The sequence below is a fragment of the Larus michahellis genome, chromosome 1 (assembly GCF_964199755.1).
Source record: "Larus michahellis chromosome 1, bLarMic1.1, whole genome shotgun sequence".
NCBI lineage: Eukaryota > Metazoa > Chordata > Aves > Charadriiformes > Laridae > Larus > Larus michahellis.
Genome location: NC_133896.1, coordinates 108,304,559 through 108,327,749, shown reverse-complemented (window position 1 = coordinate 108,327,749; position 23,191 = coordinate 108,304,559).

Here is a 23,191-nt window from a genome sequence, read left to right as displayed (position 1 = left end):
AGCACAGGCACTGAGTGATTAATTAAACAGCAGTTGTGGGGAATTATGGTTTTAAGGAATAAACAATGGTTTATTTCAGATGAGTGGAGGCTGAACTGTATCTTTCTTTCCATAAATACACATTAGTGATATTCTTACCATTAAAAAGAACTAAAACTTAATTTGAGAGGAGTCAATATTATGACAAATGTGTCTGACTATACATTTACAACAAAACCTCGTGCACGTATATTATTTGAATAACAGTGTAGAATTATGTCAGAACAGTAAAAATATAAATTAAAATTAAGTCTTCGAAAAGCTAGAGCAATGTGAGTAAATAGAGTATGACACTGTCTGAAAAAATTACAGTGGGGAAAACAAACACTGTCACAAATGAACTATGCTCAGCTACTTGGGGCTGAAGTTTACAAGATATGATTTCTTATCACAATGTAATTGCTGTAGAAGCCCACGCTCCAAGATGCGCTTCAGACACCCCCATGGAAACTGTCAGTTCTGCGCGTGACGTGGCCCTTGTTCAAGGGCGGTGGATGCTTGTGACATCGAAATGAAATTCAGGTGAATCAAACACTACTATTGGGCCACCCTAGGCTCTGCTGCAGAGAAAAAAACAACGGTCTTTTGCTTTCAGAGGGTCTGTAGCTCCAAGTCAGCTTTGTGGTTACTTGGTTTTTCATTCTTTCCACCTTCACTGTATTAATACAACACATCCTTTTGCTGGGGTTATCATAGGGTTTCATAAAAATCCCACCATACTGTGAGAAGCCCCTTCATTAGTGAATTCTCCAGACAAAGCTATCTGCTGGATTTTTAATATTAATATATTAAAAAAAAAGGAGACAGTGATGAACTGAGTCCCCTCTTGTTTGGCAGTCTTGCCTGTATTATGTATGTATGTCATAATATGTATGTCATACGTATGCTCACGGCCATCTTCCTCATTTCCTTCTTGTTGGTTACACTTATTTTAGTGAATTTTACAACAGTGCTGCTGTGCAGAGCACAAATTTTTAATTTCTGTGGCATGCTTCCCTGCAAAGGCTTGGTAGTGAACCTTCTCTGTTTTCGTAATTGATAGGGTGAGGAGGGCACAGTCACTGCTTACCCTGTCTTACCTGCTGAGACCAACCAGAAAAGAATCTTTTTAGTCATGGTTTAAAGATCATTTATTTACCTTTTCTGCAGAGGACTGCATGCATGCAAGAGCAAAGCAAAACCTGGTACCTCCACAAAAGGGAGCTGGAACCCATGATGGACTTCTACTGCTAGGTGTAACCAGGTAGTCCATTAAATCCAGACTCCTCAGCTAAGCCTAAAACAAGGGTGAAGGGGAGGGATGTTTTCCTTTTCACGGGTCTGTGTACATTGGTCTTTTGAATCCTAGTTAACAGTAGAGAAATACGTGTATCTGGACTGAATGGTAGACACACTGTTCTCTGCTCGGGTCCTCACTCGCATGACAAATCACCAGGACCCTGGAACACGCCCTGGTGTGCTCCACGTTTCTGCTGCAGGTACCAAGCCACATATGGCTGAACCCCTTCACAGAATCATATAGCTGTCTGTGTAGTCCCACTGGTGTTGCATCCTCCCCTTCTTCCCAGATGTTAATGACTTTCCTTTAGATAAGTTGACTGAAGCCTTGGGATGGGAACCAGTACTCTATTACACCGGAAAGCCATCCAAGGGTTTAGGAAGAGAGAGACCTGGGGAGAGGAGTGGGCAATGACTCCTTTGGACAGGTGGAAGGTACGTCCTTTACCCTGGAGAGGTAGGAAGGAGTAGTTGGTAGAATACTGCAGGCTGAGAGCCAAGGAGGGCGCAGTGCATTGGAAGATGTCATTATAGGAGGAAACGTGGAGAGGCAATTTAGGTGAGTTTGCTCCTGTTCTGTGCCGTAATGCTGAACACAGTGCTTATTCTTAGTGGTGCAGAGGTTAAGAGGCACAGGTCTAAATGGTCATCCAAGGGGTATGCAATTAGCTTTCATGCGGAGCAAAGCCAGAGAGCTTGCACCTGTGGATTCCTGATGGAAAAACACTCTTGACTGAGCATAGTCTAAAGTGAGATCCTTTTTCTGCGGAGCACAGAAAGGCAGTGTGCTGAATACAAGAGGATCGACACAGCTGGTTGCTAGCATCTTGATTAGGGATGGATGAACTGGTTTGGATAAAACAACAACTGGTCTGACTGTGCACAGACCTCAAGCTGAGCCTGAATTTGGAAGGGGCAAAACAATACAAAGCTTATATTATTATTTTCACTCTTACACATTAACATTTGTCTGTAGTTCCCAGATTGCAGAAAAACAGCTGAAAAGCAGTGCAAGGATGGCACATTTCCTGGCTAACTGGAAAGAAAAGAGGTCACTTGGTCTCTCTTCCTATCACCAGACATGTTTCTAGACAAGACACATTTTCCTCTGAAGCCAGCCACAGAATATCCAAATATTTTCCCACCTCTATTTCAGCCTCTTGCAGTTCAGAGAAAACTGCCAGTAACATCACAGTCCCTGAAAGGCTTTTTGAAGTGTCTGTGAAGTTTCTGTAGAGGAGGTTAGTCTGGGAGCACTGAAAACTGCCATGTGTGCCACTGCCGGTATTTTCTCATCATGCTCAGATGTCTGCATAAGCTTGGTGGTGGCCACTTTGCATATCACAAGCAAAGGAAGGCGGTACTTCTCGCTCAGTCGTATAAGTGACATCTTGGCAATGCTCGGCCTTGTGGCTTTGTGAGAACATTGTGGAAATATTTGGATTCTGATCTGAAGTGAGCATCCACCTGGCATTTATGCTGACACATGTTTTTTGAAAGTGCATCTCAGTATTTTACACAATAAAATACTGTCTTTGTCCAAAAGATCTCTTAATATAGAGTTATAAATAAATTACAGTTCAATATTCTTGTTGAATATACTCACATAGGCCTTTTCTCAGAGTCATCTTCAATTTCATGAAGATAGAACACAGGAAATCATGTTCTGTGACCATTCATTTAAACCATGGTTAATCTTTGGAGAGCTATATTTTACAGTGAAAGCTGCTATTTAACATACATAATAGGTTTTTTTTTCCTTCTTTAATTGCACAGAAGGGATTGTTTCCAGTAAATTAAAATTTCTTTGACACCAATTATTTGGCAATATGAAGATGTAGTATTTTACCTTCTTTTCATTTCCTCTAAATTAATCTGATGATTAGATTTAAATAATAAAAATAATGAGGTATGTTTCCTTCTCTAAATTACTCCTTTGTCATGTGTGCTTCCCTTTGTATTGAACTTGGTGACTTATTTGCTTTTAGTAGTTCTGAAATATTCTGACACTAATTACATTTTGAAATATAACCTTCCAACTATGTTGCTTCTGTTTTTCACTCATTTCAGATTGGTTTAGAAGCATTGGCTTGTTATTTTATTGCTGAATATTGAAGCTGAGAGCCATATTACATATATCAGCGTGCTTTCTTTTCCATCTTTAGCTCTGTTAATTAAATTCTGTGTCCTCTATATTGCTCATGTTTTGTAATGTCTGTTGCCAAATTCTAGGCTCTGCAATGTGAAATCTATTCAGTATAAATATTTTATTTGTCCAACTGTTTTTGAAAACTACTTCAGCCATAATCTCTAGCATTTTCTTTCTTTGCAGTGTACTAAATGGCCATTGCATTATATAACAAACCCGAAGGAAAATGTTCTGACATACTCCATGCAAAAATAACAGATTTAGCATATATTTCTCCTGCTGCTAGTAAAAACTAAAAAGTTCTGTCATCAAGGTTGCTGGGCTATATGTGACAGAAAGATAGCAGATCAGCAACCAGAGCAGATGAACCCAGTATTGCTTCTGGTTGAGCACTGGATATGGGACAGACCCCACTAAGTGTAAGAGGAAGTTACAAATAACTTTGCATTCTTCAGTTGTAATATATTTAATCCACAGGGGAAAAGACTAATATGTTCAGGTGACACTTGCCTTATATTCTAAAGCTATAAACACATAAAGACAACCACAGTGGGTCAGATCAAAGTCCACCTAATGCTGTATACTGGCTCTGTAGGAGTCTGTAAGTAAATGTTTAGGAAAGATTAAAAGCAGAGTAAGGATGTAGGATGCTTCCCTTCAGTATTTTTACTGGTCTCCAACTGTTGTCAGTCAGAGCTGCTTCAGTCAGGGAACTCTATATGCCAGGTCTGGTCTCCTTCTGTTTAGTAGCTGTCAGTGGATTTCTATTCTTTCTGTCTCCCCGTGAACCTAGGTTTTGCAACCCACAGCATCATGGGGGTCCCAGATACTGCATGGACAACCAGTTCCTTTTTTGTGTGTGGAGCCACTATCCTGCTGTCTTAATTTGATGCCTCCTAGTTTTGATACTAGAGGGAAGAACTTAAACAGTTCATCCCTATCCACTCTTTTCATACCAGTCATGATTTTGTAATTTTTTTCCTATCCTCCCTCAGTCCCTTAATTTCCATGCCAGAGATCGTTAGTTTAGTGGTGCCCTGTAGAAAAGCTGTCCTACACCTTTTGTTTTCTGCTGGTTTTTTTTTGTTTGTTTGTTTGTTTTTTTCTGCATGTATTTCATGTTACTGTATCTGTTCTGAGATTCAGGAATACACAACATTCAAGGTATGGGTGTACCATTGATTTACACAATGGCATAAGGAAGTTCTCCATTCTATTCTCTCTTAATTTTGAAATAGTTTCTAATTTACGATTTTTCTTTTCAACTACTATTGAGCACTGACCAGGCATCTTCATGGAATTGATCACAAACCAAAAATCACACTCTCAAGCTGCAATGCTCAGCTCAGCAGCCATCACTTTAAATGTGGAGTTGAGATTATTTTTCTTCCATCTGACTAACTGCACTTTTACCTATATTGAACAGCATCTGACATTTTATTGCTCAGCCTCTTAGTCTCATAAGATCCTTCTGCAATTTTTCATAAGTCTTGTCCTTACTACTTTAATAACTCAGTATCGTCAGCAAACTTTGTCAGCTCACTACTTCACCCCCTTTGGGAGGTTATATTTATGACCATATAGAACAGCAGGGGTCCCAGTGAAACTCCACTGATTATTTTCTTTCAGTGCTTTAGACCCAGTCATACTACATCTTCTTTATCCCATCGTTAAGCCAATTATCTAGCCAGGATTTTTTCCTTTGCATATGGCTGTCTAGTTCTCCAAAAGCTTTTAGTGAAAGAATTTGTTGAAAACTTTTTGTAAGACCAAATAGGTCATGTCAAGATGATGATCTATATCTAGATTCCTATTGAAATCCAACACGGAGGATCACAATAAGTTTTTAAAACATTGCTTCCCCTTTGAAAAGATGCATTGACTTTTCCCAAGTAGATCATGTTTGGCCAAGTTTCTATTCCTCCTCTCTTTTATTAAGGCTTTTACTAACTGGCCCTGTGCAGGTATCAGGCTTCCATCTTGTTCCTTTGGCCTAATTTTCCTGCCTTTATTTTATTTTATTTTTTAATGACAGCACATTTTTTATCTTCAGGTACCAGTGCAGTTTTAGGCAGCAATTTATAAACCACTGTTTGTCTGCTTCATCCTCAAGCTCCCTTGAAACTCCTGGGTGGGCACCATCTGGTCCTGGTGAGCTCCTATTGTTCTTTTTGTCCATTTGTGTCATGACTTTTTCTACTATGATTTCATTTTCATACGGATCCTCTGATAAGTCTTCCAGGCATGGGAGTCTGTAGTACTTTCCATAGTGAATGGTTGTGTAAAAAATTCATTAAGTTTCTTCGCTATATTTGCACCTCCTCCGAGTGTAATTTTTGTAGCCTTATAATTTATTGGTTATACACGGTTTTTGTTGGTTTCTTGTCCCTCATGTTTTGGAGGAAGGATTTATTGTTATGGTTTTTTTGCATGTTTCTATTAAGTCTGTCAGTTCGGTATTTTTAAATTTGGGGGGCGTGTGTGTGTGTGTGTATTGGTGTGTTTTAATTAGTAGGGCTCAGCCTATTTGAAGGATGTCTTATAATATCCTAAACTCTACTGCTTAAACATTCTGGGATCTTCCCGCTCTTTTAGAGGTTTTTCTTAAGAGGGTTTATATGTCTTTCAGAAAACTGTATGTATTTACTTTGCCATTAGTTGTTAGGTGTTCAGTTTGTTTGAAATCTAGTTGCTATGACTGTTCTGGTATCTGTTGATGAATCTTGAACAAAAAGTTAATTCTTTCATCAGCTATATAAAGTAGCCTTTAAGTGCTGTTTATTTATTTTTTCAAATTAATCCATTTGTAGTAGAGTTAGTGAAAAGTATCTAGAATTCTAATCAGCTGATTTCTTGTTAATTTGAATCTGTATATAAACAGGTTTTAAATGAAAAGGGATATGGAAATTATTCAGGAAGAGAGACCCACAGAGACTTCTATGATTGCTATAAACATGAGGGATTCCAGACGGGATCCCCCACAGGAGCTAAAGTATGGAAACCTGAACATTGTGCAGATTCTGTAAAAACTCAGTAGAGCGAAGATGCCAGTTTTTTCTCTGTTGCTTACCCATCTCATTGCACATTAAAAAAAAAAAAAAAGATAAAAAGAGGATAAATATTTTCAAGGTTAAATTTCTGTCTTGTCATGACTGGAAAATTATTGAACACCTCTAACAGCTCCACACAATATCTTTTTTTCTAAGATATGCAATGTATATTGAGGTCATACTGTGGGCAGTCTTTCCCACTATTTTGAGGGGCTATTTTAAATTGGAATATTGCATATGTTGTCAGTTACAGAAATTATTCAAGATTTCTCAGGAGTGCAAATGAAATCCTGTTTTGTGATTTTGATTCCAGGAGAGCGAATAGGGAAGGAAAATGGGAAGAAGTCCTGGAGTCCAGAGATGGGATGAGGTTGTGGGAGCAAAGGGTCTGGAAAGACTCTTAGAGTAAGCGATGGGTTAAGAGACAGTGAACTGTGCAGGAAGACTGTCCTATCCCTCTGGGAAAAGAGAGACAGAGAACTGAGCCAAGGGTCTTGAAAGCAGCATTACTAATGAGGAAAGGGATGAGAGTAGATGTAGTAACAGCACCCACCCCATGTTATCTACACCATCTTTCAGGAAAGGACTTAAAACAGGAGCTGGTTGTTCAGGCTCGTTTGACTCCAAATCAAATGAATGAGCCTTACCTAATCTGAATGGTTAAATCTGAAATACACATGTTTTCTTCAATCCAGATATGAATGCTTCCACAATCACAGCCTGAGATTTGCTTAGGTTGTTCATTTACTTGGCTTGTTCTCCTAAACAGAATAAAGATACTTTACAAGCCTGTGAATAGGGAATTTACTCAATGAGAAGGAAATTCCTAAACTTTTATTGAGTAAACAATGGCATCAATTACTCATTTTGGATATGTTGATTATTGAGCACCTAAGTATGTAAAACACTTGGCTTTGGGCACTCACAGGTCTGCCCTGTTGAGCAAGAAGAAAATTTCATCTTGCAAACTAGATGTATTTATCTTATTTTTTGGCATGCAGTAAATTAGATGTCCCATGATGGAGGCTGTCAATGGCTATCATGCTCACTGTGCAACATAGGAAAAAAGCTACAGATTATCTACACACCTCTATCAGTGGAATAGGTAAGTGGCACAATGCTCCTTTTTTGTCCCTGTGTTTTTGTGTATGTAGTGGCTACCACAAGTATTATGAGTTTTGTAAATGGAGCTATAGCGGCTTTAATTAGCCCTAACTGCCTCGCAATTAATTCCTACCAGGGTATCTTTTCCTGCTTTCCCAAGAAAAACTAAGCAGCATTAGTTTCAAACTTGGAAATTAGCATTGAAAAAGGCCTAAAAAGCATAGGTATTTGTTGGCTACGGTCACAAGGTCATGAATTTTCTGCTCTCTTAAGTGTCGGTGGCAAGGATCATTCCCGGGTTTCTCCATTTGCAATGTTACTATTCAGAAGCATAGATAGAAGCCCAGAATTGTCAGTGAAAAAAAGGAGGGAGAAAACTGGGGATACCAGAGCAAAAAAATTTATGGGCTTCTCTTCATGCACGTACCAGTGCAAATAATAGAAGAGGATTAATTTGAATCTGCTTAGAAAGAGAGGCAAAATTTAAATGAGGTAAAACACAGAGGGAAGCAAGAGAAGCAGAGACAAGCAAAATCACTCTCAAGGCAGTTATTCAGTGAAGTGCCCATTAGTTAACTGCTAACATGGCACAAGACACAGCATTTTATTGATTTCATTTTATTTTATTGGTAGAGAAGCCTCCTGTTATGTGTGTAAACTACATTTCTGCAGGTTAATCTTAGGGACATGTATTTTTAAGACATATAATTAATGGGAGCATCTGTGAAAGATATAAAATTAGAAGAAATATAGATATTTCATAGAGATTAATTCTACTCCATTTCTCTGCTATTCAAGAGATAAGAGCTGTAATGCAGCTTGGAGAGAGACCCAGGGGAGTAACGTGCATTGGAACTTTATGTACAAGAGCCAGAAGGAGTCCCATTTCAATGGAAAGTCCTCTTGCAAGGTTACGTTAAAGAATGAGGTTGTTTCACATTTATTCCAGTTAACACAGTACTCCAAAAGCTCCTGAAGAATATGAAGGGTAAGAATTAATTAAAATACTAGGGAAAAGTTCTTCTGTCTGGAAGACGAATAGTGCAACTGGTGATGTTTATGCAGGGGCAGCAGCAGGCAGGCTGTCAATGTCTGCTTGGAAAAATAGTTTTCTCTGGATTTCTAATTTTCTTTAGAGGTAACAGAGGTAACTGCAAAAGTAGAACAGCACACTAGCATAAACAGATGCCTGCTATAATACCATGTTTGTATACATTCAAGACACCTACTTACCCTGTTGCTAGTAATGTGTTGATTTGTAGTTTAAGCTGGCATTAGGCACCCATTGGATTTCACGCGTAGGTAATGAGGAATTCAGAGAATTGGCAGCTCACAGAGATAACACTACAGTTTGTCTAAAAAGGACTCTCTGCTTGGCTCTGCAGCTTGCCAAACAGCACTGCTTTGGTGGAGAAGGGGTGCTCAGCTGAACGCACATGCTTTGGGGATGACCTGCAGCTATGAATATCAAGTTCTGAGGCTTTACTGGCAGTATTGGCTCAGTGCTCAAAAGTGGTCTCCTGCCCAGTCTCTTGATAGGTTTCAGAGGAAGCTGCCCACTGGCTTTTCCAGCAAAAAAGGCAAATTTCATGTTCATACTAATCTAAATTTTTGGAGACATGACAGAGGAAGAGGGATGAGAGGGAGAGAAAGTTCTCATGTCACCTTCACACAGACTGTTGATAAGGATAGGTTATGGCCAAGAAGCCCCACTTCTCTCTCCTGGAGAACGAGTTGGTGAGAACCTTATGTATTTATGCTTCACCTCACTTTTTTTTTTTTTCTAATCTTCAGTGTCAAACTGGAGTTAGAAAGTGCTCCTTTTCATATGGGATCAAAACACTTGTCATGTTTTGACCTTACCTACATAAAATCTTACTAGGTTTAGTGTACCTGGTATCTTGATTCTGTGATTTCAGAGGTCCATAAAATACTAGAATCTAATTATAAGAAACCTAAAGTCAAGCAAGGAGGGATTCACTTGCTTCCAAATGTTGGTTTTCTATTGGATAAAAAGTAAAAGCTGCTTAGGTAGGTGCTTTGGTTTTCTTTTTTTTTTTTTTTTGTATCTGCTTTTCTGTGTTTTTAAAGGACTTTAACTTAATTTGCCCTCTTTCCTTCCGTCTGTCAGGTTATTTACCTGCTGTCCTCCTTCCCCTTTCAAATGGAAAAGAATCATTGGACAAGGTTGGATTATCCCAAAAATGTTGCCATTTCAATTCCTTTTTATGTGGAGATTATACATGAGATTGTTGAATAATAATCTTCTAAGCCTCCTCTGACTGAGGTGTGGATGGAAATCGCTGCGGTGATTAGAATACGATTAGAGAACACTGTGTTCCTTATCAGTTGCAAAGAGAAGGATAAAGGTTTGGAGTGTTTAGACTTCAATTGCAGAAAAGACATTACATTTCTGCACGTCTAGAAAAAGGACTTCATCCTAGGAGATCTAAAAAAAATAGATTGGGGCCTAGCAGTGCTTGTGCTCAGCACTGATTTCAACTTGCTTCTCAGATATTTGGCTGGAAAATGAAGCCAAGAAACAAGTTTTGCTAATCTTGAAAAGAGTAATTCAAACATACTACTATTATTTCAGAAAACAGGACATACATATTTATGGCAAAAATAAGCATATGCTTAACGGCATGCCTAATGCTGAAGGGGACTTGTCCATGACTTTGTGCAGGCTCCTCCCTCCTAAAAAGCTCCTTCTCTCCACCAACAAATAAGTAAGCCACAATCTGTATAAGCTATATTATAAGGCAATTAATGTTGTTCTACCACTGAGGTCATTCATCAGCCTATGAGCTTCTCAAAGATTTAACATATCGATCCTTCTTTGTTCCATTTTCCCCTACATCCAATATCTTTAGCACAGTTGCTAATTATTTATTTTAGTAAAAACACAAATGCTCCAGTGATCATTGCCAACAGTTCAGCACTAATGAGCAGCCCTCTCACAACTAACCATTGTGTGCATTCAATATGAGAAAGCAAATTGGTAAGGAAAAAAGCTTTAAGTAATGTTATGTTATAGATAATAGTGAGAAGTAAAAAAAAAATTATCTTTGCAATTACTAAAAAGTTTGGCTACCATCCTGAGAAGTGAATCTTAATGAACTCTAAATATCATCACTACTGCTACTATTATTATTGTTATTGGGGCAGAAATATTTTGTTCCTGATGAGATAATAGACCACTAAGCCTGTTTACAGCAGGTTCTTTCTGACCGAGTAGAGGAAAAGGAAAGTTTTATTGTATCCCAAAAAGCAGTTCAAGGTAACCTATAAATCCCACATATTTTTATCTCTGTCAAATATGTCAGTCATGTCTGAACTCTATAGAAAGTCTTTGAGGTATAGGTAGAAATTTGTAATTTTTCAAAAAGTTAATTAATCTAGTGGACTGTAGTGGACAGGGTCTGATAGCAAATGTTTTTTTCACCTTCAGTAGAACTCTCTTCTTTGGGGTCCTCATTAAAAGTCAAGAGCCCTTTATATCATCTACTCTGACCACCTGCATATCCCTTGACTTTAACATTTCACCAATTTATGAAACAAAGGGGTCCTGTGATACAAATTCTGGGAAGCCTACTGTGGCTTGACCACATACTGCAGCCTTTCAGCTGGAACTTCAGTAGGACCACTTTCCTTACTTTCTTGTTTTCATTGAAGTTCTGAGAACTTTTTAAAAATAAAGTAGCCAATGCACGTGAAAGATTGTCATGCATCCCACACATCTTCCTTTCCGTATCTCTAGCCATGAAGTATGCATTTCTACATTTGCCATGAAGTATGCACTGGAACTAGAAGCATAAATTCCAATAGCTCTCTCATCCATGTTGGGACCACTCGTCTCCTTCTGTCTCCAAGGACTTCATTAGGGCTTTTAAAAGTAATATTGTGCTCACAGTTCATGAACAGGCAATCCCTGACCTCATCTTCACCTGACTCATTGTTTTCAAGGCTGAGTATCCCAACATCTAATGTATATCTTGCAATCCAAACCTCTTGGTATCACCCTGAATTTTTGTCTGACGTAAAATATGTACTGGTAGACCGCTACTATTTAACCAAGAACTTCATTTCAGTCTTTAATAATTTGCTGCCTCTTGTTGCCACCCATTAAACCTTCTGTGCTTTGCAGATTCAAATATGCTTATGTCCTTTTCCAAGTTGTGGATAGATGCTGTTAATATTGTTGTAAAAGTGTGGCCATTGAATTTCTTATTGTAATGTAGGAATCTTGTATCCCTGCACAGCATGTTAATTCTTCAAAGTGATCAAAGTTGAGCACAACAGAGAACTTCAAAAGACAGATCTGAAAGAGAAATGAGTTCTCTCCCCATAAGGGTCTCTATTTATTATTAGTTCAAATATTTCCTTTGTTTGTGCTTTACAAGTATGTGGCTACTGAGATGTCCCTTCAGCCCAGTGCGTTGACGGATATCACATTATTCAAATCTTAGTGAAAACAGAGATTGAGATACGTCCTTTTTTGAGAACTTCATAGTTCATCCAATACTGAGATTCTTTCTGGATGAATTTTTATATATTTTACATTCCAAAAATATTTGTCTTATTCTATTTTCAATTCTTTGCTTTGTATTAGTTTCTCCTCAAAATAATTATTAATTTTAGTTAAATTAGACTGTTTCCTTTTCTCAGCACTAGACATTTCATCAATACATAATTCCTATAACACCACAGCTTTATTCAGAAGAATATCTTCTTTCATTCAAATGCAGTGAACACTAATTCTGAAAGTAGCCCCACTTTTAGATAAACGTCCTACTGTGAAAATATTTTCCTGTTATGGTCTTTTCTTCAGCTTTTCTTAGCGGATGTATCTTGCACTGATTTCCGATGCTATAGTTGCTCTGTGGATAGCTTCCTTCTTGCCTGCTGGCTCAGAAGTGCCAACAGCCACTTGTAGTCAGTAGGAAGATTGCCTTGGATTCAGATAAGCGATGTATCAGCCCCTTTGGACACTGAAGCTGTTGTACTCAGAATCCCCTTGCTTTCATCTTATTTATTAGCTACAGTGTAATGAATATGTTCCATAGGGTTGGCTGACCATTACCTGCTTACAAATTTGCAATAGTAGCAACTGCCTGTTCAGAGCAGTGCGAATGCATTGCTGAAAGTAATAGCGGAGAAAAGACAATAGAAATCAGAAAGTTCTGAAGTTTTAAAAGATACAGTGATTGTCTGTATGAAACAGCTTCGCAGATTTGTGCTGACAATGCACAGTTTGTTTCTTTTTTGTTGCAAACAACATTTCCAGAAATTATGCAGACAGGCCTTTTAAATGAACTGATTTATCTCCTTTTTGCAAAACCACCATTACACACCACCAAAGAAAAACCTCCAAACACTCCCCTTCCCCCCATCTCTGTGAAAACCCTGGGCATACAGAGCTTAAGATAAAGAGATATTTATTTATTCTACAGAATTACTGTGTGGCAGAAGTGACTCTCAGCATGATACAGCCCTTTCCTGTATATCATCACAGCTGCAGTACGTGCTTTACCCACATAATCTCTCTGGGTCTTGGGCATCGTTGTGGTTCAGCTGGCACTCAGCCGTGCTCATACAGTGAGTGAAGGCAGAGAAATCAGACTGTTCAATCAAAACAATGAATTATAATGGTTTGGGGTGGGTGCTGACATTGTGATTTCTGTCTGCTGTTATGAATGTCAAGGTGAGGAAATAGATTTACACAATACTGCGCAGATGTTGTAATTTGGGTAAAGTGAAATTTAAGAATTATTTGGGAAAGGAGAGTTGATGCGTATCCCATTCACACCCGTACGCTTTAGGGAGGGCACTGGGGCAGTGCTAACATAAAGAAGATCGCAGATCAGATTTACATTTGTTTTGCAAGTCCTACAACATCAGATAACATGAACAAAATGGTTTAGGAATACCAAATTATTTTTACGGTCCAAGCAGTCTTTAATCCACATAGTCTTTGCACAACTTAATGAATTTTCTAAGAATACTTAGTAGACTCTCTTAGGTTTTGTTAAATTAATATTTTATTAATTTAAATTAATTGTAGATTGGTATCAGCTTGTTCAAGCTGTTGCTATGGAGTGATTGGTATTGAAGAGGAATTCTTGGTTACCTTAGGCAAGGAGAAGGAATATAGGTTTTCATCTCAGCCCAAACCCATCAGCTATTAATAGCTCAGACATAGACATTGGGGTCTTAAATGGAGGTTGAAGTAGAAAAGCAGACTTAGAAGTTTATAGACAAAGTGAGGAGACAAAAATCTTTCTCTGATCCTTTGTCATGCTTCTAGTCCACCGAGGTTTTTTAACCAAAACAGCTCCTATATTCTGTTAAACTTCAGATTAAAATAACTCTGTAGCGAAAGTATTGTAAGGAAACGATGTCGCGTTGTTAAAGACAGTTCCTGCTGAGGAACAGTCTGGCTTACTTCCTCCACTAGCTTCTATAGAAGCATATTAATGGAAGTGTTCCCTCAAGTATGAATGGGGTGGAAGAAAGCGCAGCAGGGAAGACGGCAGCGTTCACCTTCCCACCCTCCTCAGCCCCCCACTCTCTGTGTGCTCACCCGCCCCCACAGACAGAAGAGCTCTCTCAGGGCCCATTTTACTTGATGGATAAGAGGGTGGTTTCTCAGTGATGAAGCCAAAACTCAGTTTTTGTAGGGTTTTCATTCTCAGCCTCCCACCTGTTACTTTAACATTTTCTGTCTTTCCTAAGATGTAGAAATTATTGAGAAGCCTCTTTTCATCTGTTCTGGGTAGGGATCTTGGAAGCACCTACCTGGGTGCAGAAACTTCCTTCATGAGTCAGAAAGAGCCCCGTTGTGCAGGCACATCATGCAGTTTCTCGTCTATGCTGTGGAGTGAAGGCTGTCACTGGGATCAGCTACCCCCAAGTGGTAGTTTGCTCTGGTCTGCTGGTCGGCTGCTGGATGCTGCTGTGGGCTGTAGAGCACCTCACTCTGTGGCTTCTCCTGTGATGGGTTCAGAGATCCCTCTCGGGAAGATGGCATCTGGTTGAGCTGCAGGATGTTGCATGAGCTTGGGGCCCCATTTTGAGGAGTAATGGGAGGGAGAGGGGTTGTCCTGGCAGGAAGTGTAAAGAAGTGAGGTAGGAAGGACAAAGAAAAAAAAGATCTTCTCTTGTGCCTTTTTGCAAATCTACACAGAGCTGTGAGTGAGCACCTCCCATGGTGGTGATACTTGCTGCAATCAGCGATACCTAAGCAAAGAAAGTTGGGAAATCCCTTTCATAGCTTTTGTACTACATGTGGAGGAATTGCACCAGATGTGGAAGAATTTAAATTCCTTTTCGGCCTGAACAAATTCAGTTCTGTATTTCCCATCTCCTTAAGGAGAGTCAATTATGGATTGCTCAGGAAAGAAACCACATGATGCTCTTCATGGTGAAGCTGTTCCAATTTTTGGAAAAGATTGTAAGATTTGTTGGGCCACAGAGAAAAAGAGAATGACAGGAACATCACTATGGAGCCTATTGGTTAGGCATTCCCATGACGGAAAAGAGATATAGAGTCTGGTCCCTGTTTCACAGGATATTACTGCATTTCCCAATACTCTAAAGTAGATTAAGAAACAAATCTTGGAGATGAATTGGTTGTTTCCAGTCAAGATAATTGACCTTGAAAGTCTGAACCTAATAATGTACAGGGTTAATTATTGATGTGGCAAGGACTGCTGAGATTTCCTTTCATGTTAGTATCTTAGGGTTGTCTTTAAGTCAGTAACACTTAAAGAGATATGGAACTATGGCAAAGGCATGAGACTGCTTTGAAAAATGTTTCCTGAGGAACTTCCTAAGGCTTGGCACAGTGGTCTATTAGTTTTACAGTATTTCTTTCTGTAATACTTTTTCCTGTTTTCTTTCCAGAAAGATTCTTTTCACTTTGCTTATCTGTCCTAGAATATTTCCTCACATAGAAATATTTACCCGTGCTTGGCAGTGGGTGAGCCTAACTTAGAGACTCTCTTAAGACATATGACGTTCTCCACTGAGTATGTAGGAAGCTGGGGAAGACTAGGGTTTCACACCATCTAATTTCAGCTTTCTATGATATCTAGGTCTGTGCTAGTTTTCTAGACTCCATTTATCATCAAGGCAGAGAAATGTTAGTATAAGAAATTATTTGATCCATTCTGAGTGACAGAAACAGAGTCAGAGGAGACACTGCCTAGAAGTAAATGCTCTTCTACACTAACTGTGAATATTCCATCTTTGTGTAGACCTGTACCAAGGTACAGTTCATTGCCAAACAGCTGTGTTTGTACACATGCATATCAGGCTAAGTTGTATGCCTACAGTTGCACTAACTACTTCCAAGGATCTTCTAAAATGTAAAACACAGTGAAAGGACTTAAATGGTTTGGGAACTAGTTAATAAGATATCACTGTATGCTTAATACAGTGCATAACGTTACCAATCTGCCAACTGGTTACTGATTATTGACTAAAACTAATGTAATGTCCTCTGGTAGGACGGTTGCACAGAAATAAGCTGAATGTTGACTCTCATCTTTGGCTTTCTAAAATAGTCACTGCTCATGCCATACATCTGTTTATTTGGGTTGCTAAAAATAAAAAGGAGTCTCCTTTTAACTCTTGGTGGTCCACATGTATCTTACTTTACAAGACAGTGGGAAGAGATTTTTGTTTCCAATACTGTATGAAAACAGTGTGAGCTGAAGATCTAGAAGCTTTTTATGACTGATATCCCCCTGGGACCTTTTCTTCTGTTTTCCCATTTGATTAGTAAGTATGTGGCCAGCCAGCAATGCGTCCAGTCAGAGGGAAGGGGAGAGGATGTAGTTACCAGTTTAACGAGAACCACAGCCTTGCACAGGAGCACATGCCAGCTTTCATTAGGAAAGGCAACAGCTCCCCAGGTATGGGAACTCATCAGAAACTGGGAGCCAGAAGGGGCTGCCTCTCACAGAGTAAAATGCTGTTAACCAGCAGTTCTCTGGGCAACCTGCTTCACTGTGCCCGGAGGAGCTTGGGAGGCTTCTAACTCTTATCTGACTGTCTCTGTGCGAGACAACAATTCTCTCTGAGTTTCTGCAGATTTTTCTTGACTTCTTAAAATGTGGCAGTCCTGGAAAGGTTTAAAACAGTTTTAAAGCAGTGGTATTTTCATTGCCACTCTACTTTGTATGTGTTGGAGGCCTGCAAAAATTGAAGCTACAGGCATTTTAGGTCCTGATCTAACTTTTCAAGTCCTGCTGTGTTCTCATTGCAGACCGATGTTTGGTTGCAAATGGTTGGTTCCCTTCCATGTCTATCCCATGGGCTGAGGACATATGGAGAGTGTAAATTCATTATGTTTTGAGGTTCTTTGGGCAGCTCAACAGCCCTGCGTTTCATGTCATGAGCTAGATTTAAGAAGCCGTCATGTGGCATGGTACTATGCAAAGAGATCAATTGGGCTTCCAAAACCCAAGCAGCTGTGATAGACACTCTGACTAATAAAACTTTCCTCTTCATAGGATTAGCGTTTCTGTTAACTGTGCTGTGCTGCCAGGGTTGCACTGTTTCCAATAGCAGACCTTGCAGCGGTCAGTGCAAACACAGCTATGTGTGCACCATATTCCACTGTGTGGTACGTGTGATCTTTTCACAGTTAGTGGCAAAAGGAAAGAAGGCAGAATAACTGCCCTGAGCATTCAAATATTGCTTTCAAAGCTTCAGAAAACACAGAATTTTGCGTAACTAGTCATAGAGCTTTTTGGTAAGCATTTCCCAGTTGAAGCATCATCACCAAAGTACTGATTGTGAGAATGATTTCAGAAAATTCCAAACAGGGCAGAAGGACATAACACAGCCTAAACCCTACATTGCAATAGGGTGAATGAAGGGTAGCCCAAACTTCTGCATTCATACAAGGAAAGAGAGAAATGGAATCTCACTGAGTGGCAAATTTAAATGTACATCAAGAGGAGAGACAAAAAAAAAATATGGACTAAAACCTCCCTAGAGACAGATGCTGTAAATCACAGAGTCCTTTTGATAGCATCAGTTCAATAACTACAACAACAAAAAAGATTATTTTTTAATAACTTGGTCTCCAACTAGGCCAGTACCTCGTAAAATCAAGAGAATGACTGACAGACACAAATATCTTTCAAAAGAGACAGAGTCCCTTTTTAATAATGCAAGTTTAACTAAATTATGAATCATTTCATGGTCTTTGCCCAGAGAAATCCCAAGTCACAGGCCTCACTGATAGTGGCCTGTAGCTCAACACCTATAATGCCAAAACCGCTGATGTGATACAAGTTTTCCTTTTTTGTGTGTGTGTGTGTGTGTGTGTGTGCAATTTCCCCATCATTTTTTCCTCTGTCAGTTTAATTGCATGGACACCAGATTCCAGATCAGATAGACCCCACAGACAAATACAAATAAGTGACGCTATTGCTGCAGGAATGGAAGTCATAGGGGCTTCTCACAAGAATTATTCCTCTTCTTTGAGATCCCTTTAAAACTTAGCCAGATTGCCTTTGGGCCTTATATATGTTTTTTAGGGGAAGTATATACAGATGAAAGGAATGTTAACCTGATATATTATTCAAGTCAGGGCAGCCATAACCTCTGTTCTTGATAAAGAGCAGGAATTCTTCCATCCACACAGTGTCCTGTTGCCAAAGGACATTGGAACTCTTTGTGCCTTCCATGCGTTCTCCATGGTCACTCGGGAGTGGATAAGCAGGGTTTCCCCTCAGACCACTGTCTTTCCTTGTGGCTCTTCTGCACTTGTTTATTGGCTATGCTAAGGCTACCCATACAGCAGCCTACTACATGCTTTCTTGTTTCAGAAAATCAGCTGCAGAGGAGTTCGCATTCACTTTTCTTCCTTTTGGTTCATGCTTAAAATACTGTCTGAGATGTTCAGTATGGAGAAGAACATAGAATCACAGAATGTGGTGGGTTGGAAGGAACCTTTAAAGGTCATCTAGTCCAACCCCCCTGCAGTAAGCAGGGACATCTTCAACTGGATCAGGTTGCTCAGAGCCTCTTCAAGCCTGGCCTTGAATGTCTCCAGGGATGGGGCCTCCACCACCTCTCTGGGCAACCTGTGCCAGTGTTTCACCACCCTCGTTGTAAAGAACTTCATCCTAATGCCTAGTCTAAACCTACCCTGCTCTAGTTTAAAACCATTACCTCTCATCCTATCGCTACATGCCCTTGCAAACAACCCCTCCCCATCTCTCCTGTAGGCCCCCTTCAGGTACTGGAAGGCTGCTGTAAGGTCTCCCTGGAGCTTTCTCTTCTCCAGGCTGAACAACCCCAACTCTCTCAGCCTGTCCTCACAGGATAGGTTCTCCAGCCCTCGCATCATCTTTGTGGCCCTCCTCTGGACCTGCACCAACAGGTCCATGTCCTTCTTGTGCTGAGGGCTCCAGAGCTGGACGCAGAACTCCAGGTGGCGTCTCACAAGAGCAGAGTAGAGGGGGAAAATCACCTCCCTCAATCTGCTGGCCACAATTCTTTTCATGCGGCGCAGGATATGGTTAGCTTTCTGGGCTGCAAGTGCACATTGTTGGCTCATGTCCAGCTTTTCATCCACGAGTACCCCCAAGTCCTTTTCCGCAGGGCTGCTCTCTATCACATCATCCCCCAGCCTGTATTGATAACGAGGATTGTCCGAAGGCAGTCCTTTCTGCAGGCCTGCTTCTCCATTTGAGGAAAATAAGGGTGTGGGAGAGCATTTCCTTGTGTACCATTGCTGGGAAGAGAGCAACATCTGTCAGTTGTGATATGCTGGAGAGTATTAAATCAGGAAGTACGATTCTTTCTTGACACATGTCTACCAGATGATGGCTTGACAGTAAAAATAACTGACAATAAGGCACATAATAAATGATCAATTTTACACACCTGGAGTATTAAAAAATCTTGAGAATACCTTAAAACACATGAGAGATTTTTTTAAAAAAATACATTTTGAGGGAGATTTTTGTTATCTTTGCTCTTTATTTCAGTGTTTCTAATTTGCATGATGGTCCTTTTTTATTCTTGTTCTTAAAAAAATGTAACTTGGAAACTTTTTTTAAAGGAAAAACAAAGCAGCTGCTATATTCATACATTCTGATAATTCTGGCACCAAGGACTACTTGGAGGAATAAAAAGCAAACAAACAAACCAAGCAGCCAACCAACCAAAAATAACAGGACTCCATGAGACAACCAAGGTGCTAAGATTGGCAATCTTGACTGAGCTGCCTCAGCTTATATTTCTGGAACCTTTTGCTGATTTAATGAAAGTGTTGTGCAACGGTAAAAGAAGAATGGCAGTTTTTTAGCTAGGAAGTGTTTGAAATACTATGTCACTAATAAAATCTTTCTTGCCACTCTCAGCCAGTCACTTTTTCCCTAGTCTATGTATAAGCTTGTGATTTGCGTATCTACGTACTCAGTTCCCTTTCTTAAGATTGGGATGCCATGCTCAATAGGACAATGTTTTATGCAATGACAAGCTTTGATCCTATTTTTGTTGTCCACCCCAGATTCAATTCTCTATTTTCTGTCCTTAGTTGACTTCCTCAACTGAGTTGGCTTCTTCAGTGATATTTAAGCCCCCTTTGTATGTGTCTGTGTGAAAATGAGAAAATTATGTGTTATACAAGTGGTTACAAGTGCTTAAAGAATTTTAAAAACAAGAAACATATTAAAGACGTCAAAAAGATGGTTTGTTCTCCTGAGGGTTTCTGCAATGTTTCTGCTTTTGTAAAATATAGTCTTAAAAAAAAAGAAAAAAAAAGAAAGAACCACCCTGGAAATTTAGTGCCATTGCCTGACTTGTATAGGAAAAAAAGATATAGTGAGGTGCTATATTCCCCCAGCCAGCACATGTTTCTGAGATGTTTCTAGTGGGTAATAGTTTGTTAGTGGGATGATGTATGTTACCTTGTGGAGGCAACAGTGTACTGTCATTTCTGCAGTTTGTCCAAAGAATTTTTGCCAACCATACTATTTTTCTGAACAGAGCACAGCTACCCATTTCGCTCTGACAGGGCAGGATATGCTGATATAAATCACACTGTGGTTCCTGAGCTCCGATGAATCTCATAAAATGAGAGGATAGTCTGCTGTAATTAAATTGTGGAGCGATCCCTATAGAAAAACATGCTTCCCTTAAGGTATAATATGTTTTTAATAAAAAGGATAGATCTTGACGCAATGTATTCCATCCCAGCTGCCTGACAGTGCTTAGGTATGCAGGATGTTAAATCAAATCCTTGCAATAATAAAATTTGAATTCTGAGATGCTGTATTTCTTTTTGATGAGGAACTAATTGTACCATATCACTGACATACTGAAGAAATGTTGCTTAAAGATCAAGCTCCAACATTAGCAAGCACTTTTTGAAGTCACATACTTTCAACTATGAGAAGAGGACTTGTTTGTGATCAGTCAGTTATGTTAGGTAGTGATTTTCAAAACCACAGTCAAAAGAAGTCCATTAAGGTAGCAACTGCAAATATGTTGGCCTTCGGTTCTGATTGTTTTACTTAATAATTTTTAATTTTAATATACAGTATCCAGAATTACTGAAGATAACTGGTACAAAATGGTTCTCATAAAGCATCTCAGCTAATTAAAAGATGTAAAAATTCTACATTCAAACAACCTAGCCAATATCTATCACCATCAGAGGCCTTCATTTCATGAAAAAGAAGCCCCTCCAGTGAAATTCCAGTAGCGGCTGTCTAAGCGGACTGTTTAATTTAATTGTCTCCTTTGGGGGTTCTTTGGTTTTAATAATGAATACTGCTTTAGCGGCTGGAAATGTGTGTGTGTGCCTGCACCCACACACTTGAGAAAGCTTCACATAAGGAAGGGCCTAGCCTTCTCCACCTGGAAACAACACATGGAATTACATACTTTAACATGGCTCGCCTTTCTTGCATAAAGGCCAAAATAATTGTCACATTTACAGCTGGGAAGGAATTTTCCACTTTGTTGGTTTGGTAGACACTTTTTATTTATTTTTTTTCTTTCCCAGCAGGGCTGAGTAAAAGGCTGATTCATTCTTATCTAACTTTTCTGAAATATAAATTATATGAGGATACTTCTCTCTGACTTTGTATGAGGACATGTTTAAGAGACAGTACTGACTCATCGGTTCTTTGGTTGGCTGACCTGACTGCCAATTTATTACAAAATTGTAAGCCCAAGGGCAGGAAGGGGCTGCCTATTTCCAGTTTGGCTAGCCACTTTCTCTGCCTTTCTCATGGATTATGCTTCCTGAGCATTTCCAGGTGGAATAGGAAGGTGGACAGTCAGGAAGAAATAACAACCCTGTATTTCTTTCTTTAACATATCTTTATGATCCCCCCATTACTATGGTGTCTGAGCAATTCCTATTCTCTCCTACAGTTACCTTCAACAAAACTTGAGTAGCACAGAACGTCCCTGTTATCTGCATTTTACTGATGGGAGCTGAGAACCAGACTGCTTCTGTGTGTATGTCAACAGATTTCTGCTAGGGCTACCCTTTTATGCAGAAGTGTTGTGGTTAGAGCACTTGAATGGGAAATTCAGCCTGAAGAGGCTGAATTTTCACCGTCTAGTTCCTCTGGGAGTGCCCGAAGTGTTGGGTAGCTAGGCTGAATCAGGAGCATGGACTTTGTCCCTCCTGGGGAAGATGGCACAGGGTGCACCACAGAGTTAAAGATTCAGGGTGGTAGGAAAATATATTAAGAAAATGGTAACTTGACATTATGACCCAGTGAGGACCGGTCTTCCTCAGAAGTGTGTTCAAAGTTGTGCTCCATGCTCAAGGGACTGCACCGGAATTTTTCAATTTGAGCATCATTAAGTGAAATGTATAAACTGGTCAGATTGCAGTGCTGAGAAGTGGGGACAGGTCTGCGTGAATCTCTTTTGAATGAGGTAAAAATAGGCTGACTAGAATCAAAACTGAATCAAGGGTGCATTATGAAGCACTGCCTTCCACTTAGTTTCCCATCAGCCTTCCCTGAGGCAAGGATAGAAGAAGTGGATGCTTCTACTTCATCGTTGCTGTTGGTTTGTTTGGTTGGTTTTAAACCGGAATCCATATAGTCTTAGAGACAGAGCTGTAGTACCATTCAGTAAAGATCAAAAATACCTCAAACATAAATAAATACCTCAAAGAGCAAAAGGTCAAACCCAATTAGATACTGAAGCAAATCCAGTGAAATTCAGCAAAACAACTTCTGAGTGATGGTTTGTGAATATTCATCCCTGCTTTGCCCTTTCTGTCTCTGGTTTTCCAGCTGATTGTAAGGACTGTACTCAAGCACTTCAGGGCCATGGATGCAACCAAGCAATGGCAGTATTTCTGCACCAATATCCTAGGGACATTGTTCCATCAGGACTCAATCCAAAGAAGCAGGTTTTTAAGGGGAATGAATGGGCAAGGAAAACCATTGTGTTGTGCGATGATTTGATAAATATCGTTTTGGAGTATTATTATGGACTCAATTCTTTATGCCATGACCAGATCCACAGACTGTGTTTGTTACCAAGATATTGTCTCTCAGCTGAGAGAAAAAGC